This window comes from Catharus ustulatus, chromosome 1 (genome assembly GCF_009819885.2).
Source record: "Catharus ustulatus isolate bCatUst1 chromosome 1, bCatUst1.pri.v2, whole genome shotgun sequence".
Classification (NCBI taxonomy): Eukaryota; Metazoa; Chordata; class Aves; order Passeriformes; family Turdidae; genus Catharus; species Catharus ustulatus.
The window spans coordinates 117,776,774-117,801,553 of NC_046221.1; the positions used below are offsets into that span (position 1 = coordinate 117,776,774).

A 24,780-nucleotide genomic window follows, 5' to 3' on the forward strand; every position below is an offset into this window, starting at 1 on the left:
CTAATTAAGGAACAGGTAGGTGGAACATAAGAAAATTGGAATTAAGCAGTCTGTGTCAATGGGATCCATTTTCAGGCAGAAAATGAATACTCTGTGAGACATTTTAGTATATATACTTGTGTTTTATTGACTAATGCTACATTCCTTTTCTTACTTTAATATTTTCTGATTATGTGCATGTTTTTTTTTTACCAAAATCTTCAGTGTAAAAAGCCCAGTATTAAAGACCAATAAGCATGACGTAATATTCAGAACATTACAGAACTAAATCATCGTAACAAACCAAAGCAAATTGCTCTTAAGCAATTTTGGAAGCTTCTCTAACTGGAAAACTTTTCATGTGGGGGAAAAGCTTCAATAGCCAGGTGTGAAAAGTGAATGAGGGGATAGCCCACCCTTGTTTTTGAGCTAGGTTTCCTGTTAAAGTGGCAGCGGAAAGTGTTCTTCCCGGACAAGGATGAATGCAGTTGTGCTGCATTGGCCTGAAACTGCTGAATCCAGGCATTGTGCCTGTATTTTGGCTTCTTTCCCATTGTGAAAGTACAGCGCAATCTCCTGCCTGCTACTCCCTCTGAGCTCCATATCCTCATTAAACATCAGGGAAAAGAAAGGGGAAAACCCGAAGAGATCAATGAGTTCATTTACATACCATGCAAGGGCTGGCACATGGTTCAACACGTGGTACAGTAGAGAACTTTTTTCCCTGAGCTTGCTACAGCCACTGAGAGACATTTCAAACTGCAGAGATAGAAGGCAGCACTTTCGTATTCAGAAGCAAGAGTGAAAGTGCTTCCTAACTCAATTACATAATGTAAATAACATGTTTTGCATTTAGTCAGAGCTCTGTGACAATATTCAGTGTTTATTGATGTTTGTTGTTTTGTTTCTGTTTCTTGTTATTGCTATTAATGCCTGAAGTATTTTATACCTATTATCATTCCTGTCTTAATGACCTGAGTTCCTGGGAGTCTACAGTCTGGCTGACAACTTAGTGAGGTGGAAAGGCCAATGAGAAGCACCTAAAATAATCTACATTGATGTTCATCTTATGCTGTGACATCTGCTTGGACACTTTTTTTTTCCCCAATTGAAACTGGATTGTTTTATGGTGCTGTTTAGCTCCATTCCTGAGCAAAAGCCCTGGCGGCTGCCTGGAGGGTGGGGTGTGTGTCCTTGCCATTTTGCCTGTCCCATCTCCAGCACACATCACACCCTTTTGGGAGCAGTTTCCGTTCACCAGCTCTGCATTATTAATTCCCTGGGTTAGCAAACTGAACCAGCTCACAGACAAGCAGGGAGCAGGTCTGCCTACCCTCGTCCCCTTTTTAAGATTAACCAGCACATGGATATACTTAGCTGAATCACACAGCCTTCTGATTTTGGCTGAGATTTTTTTTTTTGTGGATACAGAAAGGGTTTCAAGATAGCATTTGTATCTTGTTTTCTGAACTTACCTACATCTATTGGACTGAAAATTGCCTGTAACATGTTACAGTTTAGTGATGCACAGGTGGAGTGCTAACCTCTAAGCCCTCCTTGTTATAAAATATGTTTAGCAGCATAGCAGACTCATACTTATGAAGACTGTAGCTTGTAGTACACCCTGATTAAGAATAAATTACCTACTTACACAGATGTAACTATACCTTTATAGTGAAATACAGTGTTGGTTACTGAACTGGTAAAGATAAAGTGCAAGTTCATGTAGACAGATAAAATGTTGAAAGGCATGTGTGAACACAGGCTTGTATACAGATGTATTGGCCCTCATTATAGCACTGGAAGGTCCATAGTGGGTTTGAGGGACTTCTGGAGAAGAAGTTTAGTTTTGTTTGGGCTGAAGGAAGATGTAGCTGATAGGTTCCCAAGCAAGAATTAAATTCTAACTTGTGTGGCAGCACATAACTATAGTAGTGTCTAGTCTACTCTATTCTCAGGTTGTTTTGTGTGTTTTTGGTGATTATTCGCATGCATGGTTGATTTTCAGTATTCTTTTCTAATTTAGAGTATATATGGGAGGGGGAAAAGTGCAAATTCAAAGTAAATTGTATCCGTTCTCTAGCATTTCTTTTCTGTAGCATCTCTTTTCTCTAATGTGTTCTTAATTACTGTGAACACTAATCAATTTTATGTGTGCTTTAAGAAACTGCATCTCCTGAGGCTTTTCAAGGAGCTGTGAGACTTCTCTTTACTTGGACTCAGCTGAAAATACGAGACGTGTTTATTATGATCTCAGTTGTTCCTTAAAGGTCAGAGCACCAGTTTAATTTATGACTCAGCACTCTAGTTACTAGAGTCTAGGTAAAACGGAGACAGTAAATAATTCTTCCCACTGTTACTTAATTTAGAAATGTGTTTCTTTTTCACACAAAAAAACCCCTGCTTTTCTTGTGAAGTGTTATAATCAATGAAGAAGTTACACACATTTCTCTACTTAGTAACGACTTAAGTAAAGAAGGGAGAACTTCAGTCTTTCTTGGGGTTTCTTTGTGGCTGTGTGCTTTCAAATATGTGCTTTAGGAGGTTGTATTACAAAGGACAGATTTTATTTCTGGTTGTTGGAAAGCTGAATTTTTATCTTGTGTTTGGGAAACTGTATCTGAGTTAAAGTAGAAATAAAAGCACATTCAAAAGATCAAGATTTATAGGGAAAGGTTTAATCACAGAACAGTAAAATACTGTTTGTGATTTTAAAACAGAGTCTGCATAGGCTGATCCCAGAATCTTGGAATTTTTGTTTGTTTTATGGTTGCCATTAAAGCAAAGCATCATCACATTTCTGGGAATCTTCCGTGATCAAGGATTATAGCACTGAGACCGTGTTTATATTCATTTTTCATGGACATTTTTAAGTGAATACTTATCAGTTAGATGATTAAAGTTCCTGTTGCCTGCTACCCTCCAAGCACATGCTTGGCAATTTTTGCTCTTACTGGATTTTTCACTGTTACTATGAAAGGTGCCTCTTCCTTAGTGTCTTTGCTTTAAACAAGGAAGTTCAAAGCTGGTGGCTGGATGACAGTGAAATAGAGAAATAGCTTTAAATCATTGTAGTTGACCCAATTCCAAGTAAAGATAAACTTTTCTGATTTACAAGGTGTTGCATTTTAGCTTGGTCTGCTGTCTCGGGAGTTATGTCTGAAAAAAATAAGTTGTGAAGTATATGTTCAGCTTGGTTTCAAATAGAGCAGCTCAGAAGCAGTGCTTGTCAAAAGTCATTTTGGCCCAGTTAAATAAGCTTTCTGCTAAGGGCAAAAAAAGAAACTGAAAGCCTGACCAGCTGTAGCAATCCTAAAAGGAGCTAATATGTGCCAACCTCAGCGGTGTGAAGGCTGCTTGCTCAGAAAGAGGTGGGGATTTGCCCAGTACTGATGCTTCTGGCAGATGGTTTTGGGAAACCAGGCTCTCTGATTCCAGGACAGAAGCCCCTCTTGTGACATTGCACTTTTCTACTCTCCCTTGAAAGCATGAACTCTGTGATAGAGTGCTGCTGTGTTGCTTGTGAGGTTTCCAATGCCATAGTTTGAACCTTCACCTCAAAGGTAACTTGAAGAAAATCTGTCCTGGTATATTTTCTCCAAGGTTTAAAGTATCATTTCATTCAGTTAGTCCTTCTACTAGGCAGCTGATGGAAGGGTTTGTGCAATAAAATGTCAATAGCCCAAACTGAAACATTTGCCATGTGAAACTACTTGAACAATTCCACTGTACTTTTTTTTTCCTCACACTTTTGAGGGAGGGATTTTTTTTTTTTTTTTTTTTTTTTTTTTTAGTTTTTTCAGCACTTATTGAACACTTGGCTTCAAAGGGACAAATGCAACTAGATGAATAAATTAGCTGTCACTGGTAGCTAGAAGTTCTCAGACCTTTAACAAATTTTAAAAATAAGGAATTTTTTAGTCCAAATAATTTGTAGTTGTCTCACTACCTGATACTGGAGCTTGATGCATTGTGTTATTATGACTTACTGTGTTATACCTTTGCATGAGAACTGAGAAGGACACCCACTACTTCCCTGTTACCACTGGAATTGAGTGGTAGGTTTTCTTTGCCTGCACTTTATCACTGGTTTGAGGAGCAGTCTGGAAGCTTCCTTTGTTTTCCTTGCAATTTCTCCCTTGGGCTGCCACATCCCTTTGTGTTTTATTTATTGCCAATTTGTTTGATTAGATTAAGGAAGGATTAAGGGATCCAGAACCCTTGACAAAAGGCAACCCATCACTTATAAATGTGTAAACACAATGTAATTACTTCTTAATTCCTTGTGTTAAATAAAAAAGGGGATTCTTCAGCGGATAAACCCTGAGAGGTTTTTTGAAAATCAAATGAAGGCAATTTGCTGACTCAAAGATGTGTATGCCAAAGATGAGGAGTTATCACACACAAAGCTCAGGTTTTAGTTGATATGAAGAGCTTCAGGTGCTTTGATCTCCCTGTGATCCAGATAATACAGGTTGTCAGTCCACACTGATTTCTAACCATTTCTGAATTCCTGTAGTGGAAGGTTTTGTCTTTACTTGGGTAGTTTAGGATTTGCCATTAGTTTGTAGTTCGGTGCTCTTTAAGTTAGCATCTTTAGGTAAGGGTTATAGTAAGAAGAGGATTCATCTTTTATTCAAAAAATTAATATCTTGAGGCCCTAGCACTTATTTTTCTTGTATCTCTACCATTAGCAGAGATGCACTAGTGGTGATTCTGGGTGAAGAGCCCCCATAAAAGCTTATTAAAAAAGAATGAAAAAGTAACTCCTGCCTTTAGGCTGAGTTGGCCTCCTTGCACTTGAGGTTTTTCATTTCACAGATTAAAAGAATTCTACGACAGAAGAGTAAGTGTGATTCAGTTGGACATTGAGAGCACATACTGTGTGCAGTCTGTCCTGAAGGCACTTTAAGAGAGCATCTCAGCAAAGAGCAGAACCCCCTTGTGCAAGCCCTGTCACTTTCATTTTTATAATCTTCTACTACTTGAAACTTAGCATCTTGATCTCTAGGTTTCTTGTGAGATGTTTCTGCTGCCTCTCATGTGAAAAAGAAGATAAGAAGCTGTACTCCGGACAGGACCATCGCCTGACATTTTTGTAAAGCATTAGCAGTAGAATGTTTCACCTTCTTTATTCTTCCATATTTTGGCATGTATTTTCTTCTTTCTTTGGCTTTGTTGCCTGTACTGCATATTATGATCAGGACTGTTTGTTTGTATTACACCTCACAGGTCTGTAACTGGCTAATTCTGAGCCAGCTACCTGCAAGAAGCTGTCTGTGCAAACAGCAAAGATGCTCGGCTTTGCTTCACGTCTCTGCCAGGCTGGTGTCAAAACACTGCTGTCAGAAATTATACCAATTCAGAGGCAAAGGTTTCTGTTGTTTTTTTGGTTTTTTTTTTTTAGCCAAAGACCCTGAACTGGAGCTTTTCCATGATCACTCATGTTTTTCCTGCAGTAAATAGCTACAGCTTTTCTGTTGGCCACAAGACAGTTGAAAGGAGTTGCAAGTTCTGCTTACTGTTTTTGGTGTAAAAATGAGCATCCTTGTAATAAGCACTGCTTTAAAGAGCAGAGAGTGTAAATCCTTGCTGAAAAAGACCTGAAATTAACTTTGAATAAATCGTGAATGGCACACGCTGACATGAGATTATGCAGAACAGTTGGAGGAAAGCATTTAGATTGCTGTGTTACTGCTTGTGCTACCGTACTTTGCCTCTTGCTGCCTTGGGATTGGGACTGTTTGTGCTTCAGTTTTGACAGGGACTACGTTCCATTAGAAAAGCGATGGGAGCAGCTTTTGCATACACAGGCAGTTCCTGGCTTTCCATTGCAACTGCAAAGGAACAAGTTGCAGTTAGCTCAAGCCTTTAAGAGCATGTTTCCTTTGGAGGTTGCCTTTTGCATATGTCCTTTTTAGAGTATGAGGCAGAGGATGATACCTTAGAAGATTTCCCTGGGAACCAAGCACTGTGACATCTCAGGCCAAGATCTGTGATACATCCTTGCCTCAGCTATTCTGGCCTCCTCCAGCTGTTCCACTTGACCCTGCTCCTGCTCCCTGGCACACCTTGTTTCTACCAGCCTAACAGTGACCGGGCTCTGCTGGGACCTGGATCTGACCAAGAGGAGTGCTCCAGCTGTAAGCTGGTGGGTTTTTTGGTTTGTTTTTTTTTTTTTTTTTTGAAGGGAGAGCTTTTTGTTTCTGTTTTTCCAAGTTGGACGAGTCCTTGACCTGGTCTTCAGCACAAGCCACAGACTTGTCAGCCTCAATGAGGGTTGGGGGCAAACCATGGGTTGAGGGTAGTGTGAACCTAGAGATTCCTTTTCTGTGTTCTTTTAGACAAATTACCATCCTCTTTACCTTCTATTTTCATTTCATGAGGTAAAGGAAAAAGCACTTTAATTAAAGCAGGAGTTGTAAGATACCTGTTAAATAATAGTAAGGTGTGAACTTTTTAAGTTTTGTACATTCCTCTAAAATCTTCAAGGAAAAGGTACTGTTAAAGAACTAGACATTATTTTCAGGTAGCTTACCACCTGCATCTTTAGATGTTGATGCAGTAACAATTTTAATTTTATGAAATGCCTTGTCCAGTAGAGGAGACATCTTGCACTCTTAGACACAGCACTGCATTTGCTGGGTTTCCAGTTGTTGTGCCACTAGCTTCATCTTGTTCCAAAGCTAAGTGCCCTGAAAACAGCTTAGCTGGTTCAGCAAATCTGTCTGTTTAGCAAAGAGGTTCACAGAATTCATTGATGTTCTCCTTTCTGTTTTGAACCAGCACTAAGCATGATTGCCCTCTTAAATCTGCAGGACTAACTTAAAACAATTTCTTGTTTCTGGATTTTCTGTCGCGTATCAGCAACAGTGAAGCAAGTAACAGGTGAGCAAAAAGAAATCGTTTATTAGCATAAGATATAAATTTTAAGAGTTAAATTAACCATTATGTTTTCAAAATATTGTTGTAAAGTGAATGATTGCAGTACAAAGTTACTGCACTTTGGAAACACAGTAAAAATCTGTAGTTCACAAAATGTGAAACTTTCTGCGTAACACTTGACAACTGATATCTCTAGTGTGTGTTTCAGTACAATTCTGTTGAAAATAGGCGTTTTAGATTCATGTGGTTGGTTTCAACAGAGAGAAAAGAGTTGGCAGAGTGTCTGGGCAATTAAGACTCTTGCTGTGTGAATAATACATAGCAGAGGTAATAGTTTGATAAAGGTGGAGTTCAAGTTCTCCTTAAGCTGTATACTGGGCTCTTAAATACTGAAATATGACTTACTTTATACTCATGGTAACTTTCCCTTTGATGTATCTGGCTGAATAATTAGACTTAACCCTGTCTTTCAGACTCTGCCTCCTCGTTACGTTGAGCAGGCTCAAGAGAGAGCACTGCCAAGAGCACAGGCAGGCCATGGGAAAAGCACTGTATTCTGATTTGTGCCTGCAAATCTTTCTCAAGAATTACTACTGTGAAAGCAGCAATTGCAAAGATTTCTGAACGAATATTATCAATTGCTTTTCTCCTTTGTTGTGTTGTAAGGACATGAGCCTAAATAATTTCCCTTCAGCTCAAGAATTAGCCACCCCTGTGTTGAACAGGCATGGAAAATCTAGAGTCATCCCCTAAGTGAAACAGGCAATTGATATTTTGTTCTGAGTTTCAGTCATACAAATATAGTAGGATCAAAGATTTAGAGAAATTGCAGAATCAATCATAATGCAAATTCTGAACTTCTGATTTTTGTCAGATGAAAATGCAAAGAAACCTCTAGTTCTTGGTATTCAATAGCATTCCTGAAAACACCTAAGGGAAGACCATGTAACTCAATGAGGACAAAATTGCAATATACCAAGCACTCTTCTATTTACCGTCAGCTGGTACAAGGCTTACCTGTGTTAAAAACTTGGGGTCTACTTTGCATTGGAACAGCTGTATTGTATAGTTTCAAAAACCTTAGGGAGCTGTGACCCTAAACTTAGATTTTATTGCATTATATTAATTTTTTTTCTGTGAAGTGGTAATTTCATGGCTGATTTACATTTTGTTTATAAAGTAAAAATAAATTATTTTGATTATATTTCATAGGCACCAAATAGCTCAAACCTAAATCTTGGCAGCATAACTGATTAACCTTGTAATAGCATCTTTGAGATATTAATGTACGCACTACCTTATCTTATGCTTTATCTGACCTTTATCTGTTGATTTTAATATCCTTTGTGGTTGCTAGTGACGTGTTTTTGTTGTAGACAGGGAGAGATTTTGGCTCCTGTTTATTTCTTTGCTTTATCCTCATTCACTCTGTTCTGTTCTTTCAAAAAAATAACTGCATTAAGCAGAAAAAAACAAGATAATAAACTGTAGCCCAGGAGCACAATGGGAGCCATGTCTACTTGAAGTGTTCAGAGAGCATTCTGCAAGCAGCAAGTTACCAATCTAATGTGGATTGGCAGTGAAAAAAAGGAGTTGATTGTCCTGAACAAATAGAGGATAATTTTTACCCCTTTGCAGCATAATTTTCTCATAATTTGCAGCATAATTTATTTCAGTGACTTACATAAAGTGTTTATATAGGGCAGAGTTTGGCCATTGCATGTGATCCATATCACTAAACCATTAGAAAGTGAATCAGAAGATAACTTTTTAAAAATATGGGGAGGGGGTAGGAGTATGACTTTTTCATTGATTGAATTCGTTCAGCAAGATCAAGCATATCCCAGAGCAGCAGAGACACAGAGAGGAAGCTGCAGTGGGTCTGTCCATTGTGTGAATTGCCACTGGTGCTGCTGGCTCTGCTGCCTGCTCACTCCTGATGTCTTGCTGAACACCATTGCCCCGTGCCAGCAGAGAGTGGAGATGAATGTGTGAAAGTCCTTCACGCACATTAGTGTGAAATCTGAGAGCTGAGTGGGAGCTGATGATTTAAGTCAGTTCATGATAACCTGGCTGCCTTTGCACTGGAAGGATTAGAGCTTTGCCAGAGGTATGGTGAGGTCCTGGCAGTACTTGGTGCTGGGCAGCTAAGAGGGGCAGCCGTCCTGTACAGCCCCTGCAGCTGGGTCTGGAGGAGAATGAACTGCACACCATGTGCTCCTGGGTGTGTGTTACACTTGGCTCTATGGCCGTGGCTGTACCCTCACTACATCTGCTGTGCTCTTCGCTTCTTTGGAAAGCTCACTTGCTCTTTTTCTGCATGGGGCTGTGCTGCCAGTGTTACTCCCATTTGTACAGCTGTTCATCAGTTTATCTCATGAAGTTTGGACATACTTAGGAGAACAAGGAGCGCACTTCTTTGGTGCAGTACTGTGCTAGTTTTTAAACAGGTGTTTTCCTTGATACATGACATCTGACTTGGTGGGACATGGAAAAAACTGTGTGGTTTCTCTATGAGTGATTTCGTTCAATTTTCATGCAATTCTACAACAATGCTTTCATATTTGAAAAGTGAAAAAAAAAGAAAAACAGAAATGGAGATGAAATTCTCTTCTCTTAGCTTATCTGTATCCACAAAAGTAGATGATGAGAAGATCTTCCCCTTCATAGCATCAAGGAGACAGAGATGGGGAAGATCTCCCTCTTGGGCAAGAGATATCTTTAATTACAGGAGATTTCATTATGATTTTTCATAACCCAGTGAAGCCTCCCATGATGTGATGATGGAGCTTGCGATGCTGAGAGCAGCTGATGCTGTGAGAACCACAGCAGAGCTCATCTCTCCTGTTTTGGCAGGGGGATTGCTGGGTTACTGATTGCCTCTGTGCTGTGCTGGCCCTGCCTGAGCAGCCTGGCAGGCAGCATTCAACTCAAGGCACCTGTGGTACAGCTGTGCAAGTATGGACCTGCCATCCTTTTGTAGGAGTCAAGGAAAAGGAAGTTGGCAGTTCTGAAGTGTGTCTCCTTTTGTCTTAAGGACATCATATGAACCTCATTCTGAAATTTGTTTGTGCCTGACATTGTAAAGACTGTCTAGGGGACCAGTTGATAAAGTTAGCTAGGTAAATCCCAGTCTTGAGTGTCTGATAAGTCTTTAGGCTTTGAACATCTCCAGCTATTTACTGATGTCTTTGTAATACTAATGATTACATTTCCTTGCAGAGTCTACCCTGCTACCCACCCACTTGACATAGTATATCTTAAGCATTTACTTTTACGAGTGTACTGTAGCTGAAATGAGCAGCAGACAGTCTGTACCTAGTACATGTGCTGTATTTTATTTTAGATACACAAATAAATTACTATTTTTATAAGCACACGTTTTCTCTGTTGATGCAAATGATTCAGGTGAATAAGGTTTCTGAGATTTGGAAAACTGCTTTGCTTATATTACCTCCTTCTGTTTAGAGGTGTGTTCAGATTTAAGGTATTGTAGTTACAATGCAAGAAAAGGCTAATTGTAATCCAAAAAACTCAACAGGACAACTGTCATCTTGTCCTGCTGACATGTAGTAGATGTGCTGCTGATCACTTCATCTTATGAATGTGTGGTTAGCAAATTTTCCTTAGTACCCAGCCTGAAGAGTTGGCAAACTATAGAACAAACTTATTAATGTAAGCATTTTTTGTTTGGATGCAATGATTATAATTTGTTCTCTTGAAGAATCACATTCATGTTACATCCTGCTCTTAGCAGAGCTCATGGCAGTTGCAATTTGTCAAAATTTGCCTTCTTTATGAACTTTGGTTTTGCTGACAAATTAAATTCTAAATTAAAACAAAGAATTGAGTTTATACTCTTTTGCTGCCAGGATCCTTCCCCAAAGATGGTTAGCCTCAGCATAAAGTCAAGAAAGACTCATATCCTCTTTCTTTTATAAGAGGTGTTTTAATGAGCCACCTGAAGGCAAGGAGTAAGCAAAATTACTTCCTTTTTTCCATCGGGATTATCACTTATGGCAAATGTTTTCAAACAAACATTAGAAGTCTCCTGCTATGTTTACAGTTTGGGAGGAGGGCATTCACAGGTTTTCCATGTATAACTTTTATATCCAGTTTCTGTGAAAAGCATAGAGATATTTCCATGGCATGAAACAAACACGTATGTATATGCCAGTAGATGTAATTGCTTTAATCAAATACTGTGTGCCCCATAGCAACCATATCTGGCAGAGGGGAGCACTGGAAATAAAGCTAACTGACTTGCTTTTCGAGATAAGTAATGAGGTTAAGGGATGTAACTAGGGAATTTATTTATTTTATTTGCTTAACTTGTAAGTTATACTGGTCTAAGTGGTAATAATTATTTTGAAAAAGTATTTGAAGAATGTGCCAGCCTGTGGAATATTTTCCGTACTGAGCATGAGAATACCATGGCTACACATACCTGTGGTCCTTATCCCACTGGCCTTCCTCTGACCTGCATTTTCCATGTATAGGTTTCCCATGCATGTATCAGCATAGAACTGAATTATGTTTTTTCACTGGGGAGCCAGACAATACTCATAAGTCTCAATGTTGAAACTGTTTTTGTCATCCAAGGGTGACTGTTCTTTCTGGAAGTGCCATCCCTTTCCTGGCTCTGGAGGGAAGAGGGTGAAAATTTCAGTGCTCAGGGGCATCTTGAGTGGGGCCATGAGCTCTCAGCCGCAGAGTCTGGTTTTGTGGCTGTGTCTCTTCAGCTGGCACTTAATCATAACACTGTTAATCTTAATTCTGCCTTTGAGATCCTCCACCACATGGTGATATTTGGTTGTTGATGGAATACTGAGAGACAGCAAAACAGCTGGCAAGAATATTTCTGGGAAGAAAGAAAAAATAGCAACAACAAAACAGAAAATGAAGACAGTTATTGAATAGTGGATCTGTGTTTAAATGGGTTTTTAATTTTTTTAATCTTCCCACCTGCAGTGTTCTCTGTAAGACAGTCTCTTATGGCAGCAAAAAAAATATTACTATCCTTTCAGAAGGCGTAGCTTTCTTGATACAGTCCAAGATTGGGTGCAGTGGGTAGAAAGGTTCACCCTCAGAGAAGATAATAGAAGAAGTGAGCGCAGAGGCAAAGTATTTGCTTAAAATTCTGTCAGCCATTCATTCTGCTGCTTGAATTACTAACTATTCTTTTGCTATGTTTTCTGGTCTAGCATAGTCTTTTTTCCTATCCATGCCTACTCAAAGTTTTAGCTACTTGTGCTTTCCATGTGGACCTTGTTAACATTATGATTTTATTAAAATGCAACAGTAATTTATATGCAGCTGTATTATCTAAACAGAAGAAAGCTAACAAAGTCTCATAAGTACATCTTCTGTAACAGATATGTCATTTTGCCACACTTGTAAAATTGTTTGGTAGCTGTTAGACTGGGTTTTTGGTGATTTAAGAACCTGAAAAAGATAGCTTGGAAAAATGTACAAATGACTGCTAAGCTGCCACAGTTGTGTTTACTGTGTGTCCTTAAGCGTCTGACAGCACAGAAGAGAAACTCCCTGGATGTCTTTAAGACACTTTCTTATCTAATGTGTGCTCTCCTGATCAGATATTGCCAGAAATTCTGGGTACCCTGGAAGAGGAGCACATGGGTTACAGAGTGTATGATGCACATTTTGTGCACTCTCTTGGGTAACCATTCTTGGGGTTAGTAGGGCCTTGCATTTCTTCAAAACTTCTTTTTTTTAACCTTTACGTAGTAGACTTAATAAAAACAGCAGTCCCAGAAAAAGTTTAGAATAAAAAAGGTGAAATCTGCTTGCATCTCAAGCTTTTCATATGTTCTGTGACCAGTTTATAAAATTAGGGAGTTGTATACTCATATATCAAGCTTACATTCATTACTGTCATTGCATGATCAGTTGTGGTCATGGTCTGTGGCAGCAGGAGGTGTTATACAGACCACTGTCATGACAGGATGAGCCTGAGACATAGAAAAATGCACATGATGCTTTAGACAGTCAGCTTTTCTGTTAGCTTATGTCCTTACTGGGATGGAGGCAAAGGGTGGTGGGTGTGATGAACGGATCAGCCCTATCAGGTGAAATAGTAGTTCTGCTCATCAGGGTACCCCATCTCCAGGAGTACATCTTGGGTGGGAGAGGAGAAGGGCTGAACAAACACAGACGAATTCTGCCCTGGATTAACCTGGCAGCCTTCAGCAGACTTTAATTCAAGGACTTCCAAGGGCAGAAGTTGCATTTCTGCACTGGCAACATTTCTTCTAAAATGCACTTAAGCAAGTTTTTATGGGAAAGACAGTAATTTAAATTCACTTTAAAATGAGTGCTCCGGTAGTGGAAACAGGCTTTGAAACAAGATTCTGTAATACTGCTTGGCTCTGCATAGCTCATTGCCCAAACAGTATCTGGATGATGAAGCTGTGTTTAAATAAGATTCTTTAAAAGATTTTCAGCCCACATGGACATGTAACCACAATGTAGAAAACAGATATGAATGTTTTGGTAGATACTGAAGGAGGATGGTGATGTAGGAATTAGGAGGTCAACAACGATAAAGAAGAAATGGAAAGACAAGTGATCTGGGGATAAGTTCTCTTGAAACAAAAAAACCCTCTTTCCCCAGATTTAGGGCACTGGCATTTTTGCTGTGTATGTCAATAACCCAGGTGTAGGCTGTGCAATCCGAGTCCCCTGTGTGTGCCATTCACCTCCTCAGTAGTGACCAGAGGGACTGCTAACCGTGTTAGCTGAAGGCTGGGGGATCTGACCCTCCCCTCTGGGACAGCAGCTCTGTTCCCTGGCAGGCATCCCGGGGTGCTGGAAGGCAACGCGGTCTGCACAATCTCTCTGCCTCTTGACCAGAGACAGTCAGGGTCACAGACGTGAATATTATCTTTGTGACGCTTCAAGCAAGCAAACAGATAATTTTTTTTTGTTGTTAAGGAATGTTGCATGCAGTCAGTTGAATGTAAAAATGTCATATCAGATCTTTCAAGAGCTTGTTCCCTTGAGGGGATGTTGCGCCAGCTCACCCACCCTGCCAGGGCAGAGGCAAGGCAGGCAAGGGAGCGCACACGCGTGTGCCTGCACTTCTGTGTGTATGTGCACGCATATATGAGAGTCATGAACTGGCCTCTTCCCTGGATGAGTCCCTGTGTCTTCCTTCTGATGTTAACTAAGCCAGGGAACTCCTCTTTTTTCCTGTACCGTACTCTGGGAATCATGCCCTGGACATTTTTTCAGCTGAGCACATTAACATACAGGAAATCAGCCCAGAGACTCCTCTTTGAACAGTATTTGTACAAGACAGTTTTTCAGTGGTTTCAGGTATGCTTCTTTTTTTAAAACAACAGATAGAGAGGAGAGTAAGAGCACAAGTAACTTTGTTTTAAAAACAGATGTATAAATACATGTCAAAATACAATATCCTAAATAGATATACTTGTAGAACTTAAAGCAAGACTGATCTAGTATCACTGCATTTATGTATGTTTTTTTTCATGTCCTGCTTAGTGATGCAGTTGGGCAAGGGAATAAATTTTATTTAGGTCCATCTTGAATTGCAGATGAATGAGAGTATGAAGCAGAGCACCAGCATCAGAAGGAGCAGTGCAGGAAGGGCAGGGCAGCTGCAGACCAGGATGTACTCCTTGGAAAGGAGATCTAAGCAAAGCTGGCCCTTGGCCTGGATGAACAAGAAGAGGAAACTCTTTTGAATAAAAGATTCAATAATTGCATAAGCAATCGGGGAGAATCTTGACACCACAGAGGGAAAAAATGAAGAATTTCGGCTTATATGTGAGGATCATATCTGCTGGCACAAACTTGTTTCTTTTGGAGCATGCAAGAAGGTTTCTTACCACTAGTGCTTCAACTGTAGTGGGAGAAAAGGCGGGTCTTTTTTGCTGGAACTTGATCATTATGTCTTTTTTTTCCTTCTCTCCTGGTTTTGCCTGTGCTATCCCCTATGACTTGACTTGAAACCAGAGGCCATTCAGATCCTGTGTCTGTCACGTAAAGCCTGGGGTATTTGCACAGTGATACTGTATTTGCTGTTTTTCTAGTGAAGGTACATAGAGAGTGGAATGTATTGAATAGAAAAGCTAAATGCATGATGATTCGTTTTTAAGGAGTCAGTCAGCATTCCTTCTTTAGGTTAATATTTCTCAGGTTTCCAAATCTGGCTGCAAAATCCCTGCTTCCAAAACTTGATATGGAGCTTCCAAGCCTGGGAATAGGGATGGCATTGTTTGTTAAACACTATGGGATATATTTAAGCCCTCGATTAATTCACAGTTGTTTGCTTAGTAAATGTGTGTGTAAAGGAGTTGTTTCACCCTTTATTGCATAAACATTTCTCTGGACTGGCAAATTTCACTATTGTTCTTGGAATGTCATTCTCACTTTAAACTTCAGGGTTTTTGCCAGGGCCAAGATGCCTGTGATGGCACACCTTCCACCTTATGTCTCTCACACCAGTTTTCTCCAAAATCTGTATGTTTTCACAGGTGTTTTCCCACAACTTCAAAGATGTTGTTTCTGCTTTTTTGGCAGGGGAGGGCAGGGTGCAATAGTGAGAGATAACCGTGCTCCAAAATGCTCCTCTCCTTTGGAATTGGCTTGCTTCTGCTAAGAGCTTTAGCTGAAGTGATTTGTCAGAAAACTGTCCTTTTGTGATAAGTCACTTTGCTGCAAGAACTTCTACCAGTTTTCAGAGGTTATTGATGATCTTTTTTTGGCAGGTGTGTTTGTATCAGTGTTGTAGAGGTTTTACTGTGATAGTGCTTCAAGCAATAACTTGAGTTGCAAATCTGTTTTCTTAGATCCTCTAAAAAATACAGATCTCTTTCTTCTTCTTAAAAAGTTATTCTTAGGTTTTATTTTTGTAATGATATATCTGGTATTTTCCCACTTCCTTCAGCTTGGCTTTTAATTAGTTTCAATTGATAAGTTTTAAGGAGTTTTGTTCATATGACTGTGCAACATATAGAATTGTGATAGGTAAACTTGGCTTATTGGGTTGGTAGATGTTGAAGTATTTTAAATATAATAAACAGAGGCAGAGCTGTGTGGGTTTTCTGGGGTTTTTTTTAAATAATAATAAGGGCTTTCATCTTTCCACTATACCTCTAACTTTTTTCTCTCTGAAGCATAAAAGACTGTTTCTTTCTGAAAATAAATATTCTTTGAAATGGAAGAGTAAACCTAGAACATGCTGGAGGTGTGTAGACTCTGAAGACTAATGGGATCACAGAAAAACAATCCAAGGAGTCATTCATCTCATTGCATTATTTATTCTGCTCTGCTGAGTCGTCAGCCCTCTTACATGAATCTGGAAAAGCAATGTGGGCATATTAGAATAGTGTGATGGAGTATAAAAACTGTCCCAAATCTGGTGTGATCTGGTTGCTAAGTGTCGTTACAACTGTTCAGTGAAATACACCAAAGTAGCAGTGACCTGTAGACTATGTAAGATTTCAATATAAAAATTAGAATTGTTTGCTTGTTCTGTACAATTATGTCTGTAAAGTAATGCAGGAATACTAAGATTGTTCTGGAGAAAGGAAAGGAAAGGAAAGGAAAGGAAAGGAAAGGAAAGGAAAGGAAAGGAAAGGAAAGGAAAGGAAAGGAAAGGAAAGGAAAGGAAAGGAAAGGAAAGGAAAGGAAAGGAAAGGAAAGGAAAGGAAAGGAAAGGAAAGGAAAGGAAAGGAAAGGAAAGGAAAGGAAAGGAAAGGAAAGGAAAGGAAAGGAAAGGAAAGGAAAGGAAAGGAAAGGAAAGGAAAGGAAAGGAAAGGAAAGGAAAGGAAAGGAAAGGAAAGGAAAGATGTTGAATTTAAATGTTATTTCTCAGAGTGTTTTTCCTTGTTTTGACTGAGAGAGCTATGCCATAGAATCCACCTATGGTGATTTAATGGAGATATGCGGTATTGCATAGAAGCAAAATGAAGCTCTGAAAGTTATTCTTGTGAGTGATAATTTCAAAGTACACACACTACTGAGGGCTGTTTTCTAACCTAGAAAGAAGAAAGGTATTTTGTTTATCACATAGGATCAGTGTTTCTGTGGCAGGCCAAGATGCTGAACTTCTTCCCTTGCACAGAAGGTTTCACTTAGGCGATGTCTCCGCCAGGATGTTTCGGTAAAGAAGTTTCCACTCTGGTTCACTAGCATTGCTGTCTTTTCACTGATGGTTGTTGTGAGTGGATTACTGCAGAAAGGACTTTGCCTAAAAGAGGTTTCTGTGCTACCTGGCTTATCCACACCACCTTTACCTTTGTTACACATTTGTCAGTAGTTGCAGCAAATACAGTGAAACAAAGGATTTTTCTCAGCTCAGTAAAGCTGAAGTGGATCACAGTGGAGGTAAACTTGGCCTATAACATGCCTAAAGACCTTTGGAGCTTTCTGTACCAGTATTTCAGTCACTTCCCCTTGCCTGATGCTGTCCATTGAGACCTCCAGGCTGCTTGAAGCAGAGTTTGACCAGCTGAGAAGGAGTGTTCTGCTTTGCTGCTGTGCTCTGTGGCTCAGAGCAAGCTCTCACTACCTTTTGTAATTCTCAGTTGTGTTACCAGAGAACCCAGAGCTACTGCTGCTTTCAGCTACTCTTCCTGTGCTGATAGCCCTGGATTTGTCTTTTCATGAAAAGTGACCTCACCAGAAGAGAGCAGAATTTGGTCTTTCTTCATGACCTGGCAAAGAAACAAAAGGAAATGGCCAGAAATGAGTACCAGAATAAGATAGGAATATAAGAACAAGTCTGAGGGGAAATTTTTGGTTGTTTAGTAGTTGTGCTGCAGGTTTTTTTAATTCTAGATTTGATAATAAAATATTTAAGTAAAATCAAGCATATGTGTGTATTGATCTGTCTTTCTGAGGTTCACTCAGGGATTGTTATTTGTTCTTGCTACTGAGCAAATGAGTGTGAATGGAAGACTGGACTCGTAAAGAGTCTTTACCAATAGCAAATGCCAAATGTCTATGGAAGAAAAGGATAATGTTCTTTAAAATCTCTGCAAAATGTTGAACAATGCATTTTAAAATGGCATTTGTCTATTAAAGTTTCTCCAGTAACCCTCCAAACCTGAACCAACCAACCAAGAAACCTGACACTCAAATTCTCGAGTTCAAGTTCTTCACTCTAACAAACACATGGCCCTCAGCTGCTTGGATGGATATTGTAGAGTTCTTCTTCTGTGAATACCTCAGGAGTGGTGACATTGTGTGTAATGGTGGCAGAGTGGCAGCACTCCTCACCTTTCATCCACTGGCAGAGGAATTGTGGTGTAACCTGTTGCCTCAAATCCCCATGGTACCACAATGAAGAAAACAGAAAATTGGACACCTTCTGTACAACAGAACACTAGGCAAGTTTCCTTTCTGTTCAATGGTGTGCTGTCATCCTCACAATCCTATGGACAGGGGAATGTGTTCATACTCTTAGTGTACTCTTGTCTAGAAGTAGGGCTGGAGGAGAGACTTGGGCTCTCCTGCTAGGAAATTGTAGGTAATTATGAAGTGCACATATGAAATTATGGACTCTGGATTGTTGGTATCCAGGAAGGTGTTTTTAGTGTTCCAAGAGCTTCGTTAATATGTCAGCTTAGTCTTCATTTAATGATCAGAAAAATACATGGAAAATAAGACTTGACTTGAAATGGAGTCAAAACTGTCTTGATGTCAGTGTAGAAATTCGTGGTGCATTTCTGCATTAGGATTTCAGTATTCCAAATCAAAGATACATAGCAGAAGTGGAAAAATATCAGAGAAGAGCAACAAGAAGAGATGTATGGAGCGGCTTGCCTGTGAGAAATGACTGGGATAACTAGGGCTCTTCACCTTGAGAAAGCAGTGGCTGAGAGAGGATGTGATAAAGGTCTGTATTAGGAAGTGCATCAGGAAGGATGATTTTTCACTGCCTCTTAAAAACAAGAAGTGGGGGGCAGCAATGTAACCACTAGGTGACAGATTAAAAAAAAAAAAAAATCAAAGGAAGTGGTTTCTCAGATGCGTGTAATGAGACTGTAGAGCACGGTGGATGCTGCAGGATGCTATGGATGCCATCAGTGTACAAGTGGTCACAAAGCAGGCACATAAGTTCCTGGAAGAAAAGTCTACCGAAGACTGTTAGATACAGAGATAGTACTTCTGCCTTAGGAAGTCCCTAAGCTGAAAGTTTTTAGAAGTTATCAGAGAGTGTTCTGCAGAACTTTCACTAGATGCTTGCTCTTATTTTCACAGCCTTCAAATATTTGCTGTTTGCTGCTGTAAGCTAGGGTGTGGGGTAGGTAGGCCTCTGACCTCACACCAGAACAGCCATTTTTGTTCTCTCTAACAGTCACCAGAAGTTTTAACATGATGTCACTTTGCAGTTTGCTTGCTTGCTTCCTTTTTCTTCCACCTTTCAGAATGCCTCCGGTATGTCCCTGGCCTTTGTGGTGGCTCCCTCAGCCACCTCAAACCCTACGTGCAGTTTAGCACTGGGAGCAGAGGGAAGAAGTCATCTGAATAATGAGCTCATGGCTAGTCAGACACAAGATGATAAATGGGGTAAACACACAGATTGGAATTCTTTCATAACATCTTGATTATGAAAAGATAGCCATGATATTTATATCTCCCTTGTCACTTGTAACACCCTCATACCATGGGGGAAGTGTTTTTGTTCTGTTTTTAAAGCAACATTCCCATTTAGTGCTTCATTCCGTGCAGGTTTTGTTAATACCAATAGTTTTGTGTCTGACTCAGGTGTTAAAAAAGTCTCAGCATCCCAGCTGGAGTAGATTTTTAGTGAATTCTCTCAGAAGTATAACTCCAATAAGCTCAAGAGATCATTTCCGTGCCAGTTGGTACATAAGCACAGCCTGTGAGTGGAATTTTATGTTTTGGTGGTGCCAAAGGTTAAGCCTTATCATGATGAATTTGGGTGCAGAATGCTAGCAATTTCAGGTGCTTTCTTCACGGCCTAAATAAGTGGCTGGAGAGCTCTGAGAAACTTGCCTACTTTCCAGTCTTGGTAAAGCCTGGTATTACAGTAATTTCCTGGAGGTGGATGAGATTTGCTTTGATATCCATCTGTGCTTTCCTACTTCAAAACTCCTGTACATCCCCTTCAGTTAGCACACAGTGCAGCTCCCTGCAGAGGTGAGAGCACTGGGTGTGTGGTATAATAGTGCTTAATGTTAACCACAAGCTTTTTATAGCAGAGCTCTTCTTAAATGTGAACATTTCCATACAACTTTTTTTCATGCTACAGGGTGTCAGATTTCAAAAGGCAGCACTATGGCAAGCCAGTGGTTAGTTTATATGATTACTCTGAAATTAGTAAAATGATATAGTGATAAAAATGTTGGCTTTGTGTACTGTAATTTCTTCCTGGAGTAATTTCTTAGGTTTACAAGTAATTTTGTTGAAAAGTAAAATAGTATTTTGCATAAAGAACTCACACTGCAATAGCAAATAATTATTTTCATTACTTGTGTTTTACTGGTTTTCTTAGGGGTTTTTTTTGTACTTAGGGTTCAGTGACAAATTGCAACACATTGGGCTATAGCAAATTATGTATTTAACTTTATATTTTTTCTTTTCTTTGTGTCTTGTATTAATGGAATGAGTCCTCTGACAAAATATTTTTCTAGTAGGGGGAAAAAACAAGTATCTAGCTGTTCTATTCACAAATAAAATGCATCAAACTTTAAAAGTAGAAATTTTAGCTTTTTGTTTTTGCATCTTCTACCGACCTGCTATTCTAAGTGTCAAAGCCACATTTCTTCGGAAACCTGACGCAGCTGAGAATTGTGTATTTGCTATATGTGACTCTGGAATTGATCTGGCTGGTTAGTGCTACTTTTCCATAGTGAAAAGAGTACAGTCAGCCTTGGGAACTTGTACCACAATAATCCGTTGTTTTGAATAAGATAATTTCAAAGAAAGAGATACCAGCTGTTATTTTGTTTTCTGTCTTTGACGTTGGGGCATGGTAAGAAGTTTTGTACTGTGAAAGTGTGAACTCAGAATTGCAGTGTCCATGCAGGGTTACAGAGGCAGTAAATGACGCTGATGGAGGCTCACACACAAGTGGTGAGATTACTCACTCATGGGTGAAAATTCTGTGTTTGGGCAATCTCTAGGCCCAAATCTGCCATCTAGGCATGGCAGAAAGCGGGTCTGTCCCCAATGATTTGGGTCATAAGTGGGCCTAGATCTGTCTGAACTTGTTAAAGTTTTGGGAGGATTTGTTTCTTAATTATTATCATTAGCTCAATGCTCAGGGATTTCTTGGACATTTCACTGATAAAGCACTGCAAATGCCACACAACCCTAAGCAAGAGGCAGCTTCTTCCTCTCCATTGGATAAGATGAACGATTCCTAGGAAGTCAGGGATGGGCCCTGTATGCTGTTCCTATGGGAATGATTCCTCATACTTCTGGGCAACAGTGTAAGGCTCTGGCATGCACTTGTTCTACATGCACTATTGCTGTGCTACTTGGTGGATGTTAAACCTGCTTTATGCAGAAATCATTGTTCTGAGACTTGAGAACAGCCTGTTTCATAATTACAGTGCAAGTTGTAGGTCACTGAAATGTTAAGAGTGTTCATTTACTGCAGTGTACTCTTCAAAAAAAAAACCACTCTAGGCATTTTACACTTTGTAAAGGAAAAGAAAAAAACTACAAAAAACAAAAGCCCAGTAGAATACCCAGGGAGAGTGAACAAAAAAATATGTTCTCTAATTTAAAGCGATCTGGAGTCTTCTCGAGTTCATGAACCAGCAGCGCCGTTTGATGTCAGCAGAACTGAGCGGAAGCGTGTGGTTTGTGAGCTCGCTGCTGCCGTGGAGTCACAACTCCTCACTGGCTGTGGATGGGCTGTGCAGGGCAGACCACAGTGCAAACCTGCTGATTTTTTGGCCCCAGGATTAAGACCCTGCCTCAAAGGGAAACGTCAGCTCCTTTACCCAGTGCCATGCTGTACATTCTGCAGCATTTCGCTTCTCAGATGGAGATGGACCACAATTAACGTAGAAGTGGGCAAGAACGTCTTCTGCCTTCTTGGCCAGATAGCTTCCATCGTAGGAGGGAGGAAGAGAAAAAGCAAGCTATGTTCTTGGACAGAGCAGCGAGCTGCTGCTGGAAATGAAAAAAAAAAAAAAAAAAATAGCATTATTGCCTCATGTCCCTTTAGCATGTGACCAGTTACGGCAATTGCTGATTGTCTACATACCAGGAAAAAAAATGCCCTGTAGTATTAAAAGGTCCCTGTCTCTACTTCAGGTCATTACAAAGGTCTAAAGACAGTTACTAAGGAAGTCAGTCCAACTTTTAAATAATAGTTTGCTGAGCAAGAAAAAGTCAGAGAGGACAAGAAATTGATTCAGAGGGGTTTATCATCTGTAGTGAGCTTTGGTTTTTTTCCATCATCTTTGGATTAGCTGAATGAGGTGATGTCTGTCATTCTTTGAAAACTAGCTTTTAAACTATAATGAACCAGATAGAAAAGAAGCAATATAAGAGAGGTCACAGAAGACTTGCAATGCCTGTTTTACACTTTATGTCTAAGAGGATGCTGCAGAGTGTATTTGTATTCTAGAGTAAGGCTGCTTCTGGGTACAGAGAATCTGGTGCTGGAAGAGATGCTTAAAGTGTCAGGCACAGGGGCAACACATGCGGGATTCCTTGGGGAAGTGATTTTTCTTTTCCCGACTCCTCCAGCGTGATAGGCTTTCTTTGCCCTGGTTTGTACCTTTCAAACAGACAAAAAGAATTTAAGGCATCTGTGCGTCTCTGACCTAATTGCCTATGTTGCAACAAGAACAGTAGGAACAATATACAGTGGCATTGGAGAGATTTCTGCCATGATGACAGTCAAAGTTCCCATTCCACAGAGCTTGCTTTTGCTGAGAAGTACTATAAAGAATTTCTGGGAAAAGAGTTTTCAGTTGATTGATTGATACTATTTTAATAATTATATTCTCATATTGAAGAATATATATAAAGTTTGGTAATAATGTAAATAGTACAATTTTTCTATATATTGAATAAAAATATAAATAATTTTATGCTTCATGTATATATATACACATATTTGTATAAAATATTTCCATTTAGCCATCTACCTGTATACAAAATAGTGAGCTTATTACAAACTTTTTTCTTCTTTCTTTGACTTCCATTGGAATTTATTTCTATTTATTCCTCGTTCGTTTCATTGTGAGGTATCTGTCCATTGAGAAACAGGGAAGAATTAAGTAGATGCATGTGAATATTTTTGCTTTGTGGGAATACCAAGTAGCCATTAGTTCATGCATTACCCGTGTAAAGATATGATGGAATCATGAGTACTTCACCAGGAAAGCTCTTGGTGATTATAAAGCTACTCAAGACATGGAATTCATAAGCATATCAAAACCAAGGTACACGTCATTTGGGTATCGGTAAAACCTACCTGCCTTTAAAAAAAAGCCAAAAACCTGATCACATATCTGCTCAGGAAAATAAAAATAAAACCATAAACCTCAAAGTTTCTGCAAATGATTTGCTGCTAACGTCAGTGGTTTTTTTTAGAGAATGAGATGTTTTAGATCAAGCAAACATTCTTCTGACATTAGTGATGTAATGGTCTCGTGTTCAGAAAGATTTCCTGTTTACTTTGGGTCTGAACACAGACATCTCAAGAAAGAAGGTGCTAAAATTTTCATTAGACATCTGCATATAAAGACAGCCCAAACTTCTCTGAGATCTGTAGTAAATTTTATATACAGTTCTGTTCTCTAGAAAAAGGTGGGTAAGTAACAGTTGAACAATCTCATGAAATCAGAGAGTCTTAGTTTGCTGACCTAGCTAATTCCTCAGTTTGAATCCTGTAATGCAGAAAATTATCAGGCAATGTCAGTTTGGCAACTTTGTGAGCTATTTTCATGCTCTAAACTTGGAGCTTTGCAAATTAGCAAATTCATCTGAAGTTAAGGGACTAGGTGTCCCTTACAGACGAATTGCTGCTCCCCTAAATCTGGGGAGCTCACAGATGGCAACTTCACGGTGAAGTTCAGGACTCAGTTTTATGCTGTAACTTTTAGTGAATTTTCTGTTTCAAATAATAACTTCTGTGAGTATTCACAGTAGAAGCAATACATCTTGTTCATAATTTTCCTAAAAGGCAGATATCATCTGGCTGTTGTTTTATTTTCCTAATGATAAAATAACAGGGATTATATTTAAAACTTGCTGCAACTCCTCCTATACCTTTGAAAATATGAATACATCAATCTCCCTTAGCTATCTGCTCCCTAAAGAATGAAGGAGTCTGTTGTGAAACAGACCATGGTGAAGATCTTTTATGGACTGAGATAAGAAATAAGTATTTTTGAGTGTTTCACTGTTTCTTTGCGCTTTTTAACTCTGTATGGTTATATTTTGAGAAACAATGTCACAGATGTGGAAACTTCATATCCATAATGTAACTGCTGAGCAGTCTAGAGGCTGAAGTTCTGTACTCAGGTCAGCATAGCTTTGCTGCCAAGGCCTTGTTTGACACCTAAGTGATAAAAATCTAGTAGTAGAAAAATACAGACTGTGGTAAAGTCACCAAGTGGATTTTGGTCTGTAGGAAATGAGATTACTGGTTGGCTTTGTTAGCTTTGTTCATTAGATGTGTGTCCTGTGAGTATAAAAAGCGTACTTCTAAATGTGTGATTGTAATACCAGCATAAGAAGAACCCAACATCAGCACATGCTTTGGCATGAAATTATTGTGTGTTTAGAGGTTCTGCAAACATTCCCTTAATCTGGTGGGTAAGAAATTGCTGCTTGTGGAGCTGTTTGGGAATTTACATTGGCACTAGAAACCAAAGCTGGATCTAGGAGAGCACATTTATGACAGTGGCAAACACACAGGCAAGATAATAT

The 24,780-nt window shown here is 39.5% G+C and overlaps 1 protein-coding gene across 3 annotated transcripts in view; it reads left to right on the top strand.

The window, feature by feature from the left end:
- SPIDR (scaffold protein involved in DNA repair) overlaps window positions 1-24,780 on the top strand; it is a 199,616-nt gene that overhangs the window by 102,772 nt on the left and 72,064 nt on the right. The gene's annotated exons all lie outside the window — the stretch shown is intronic.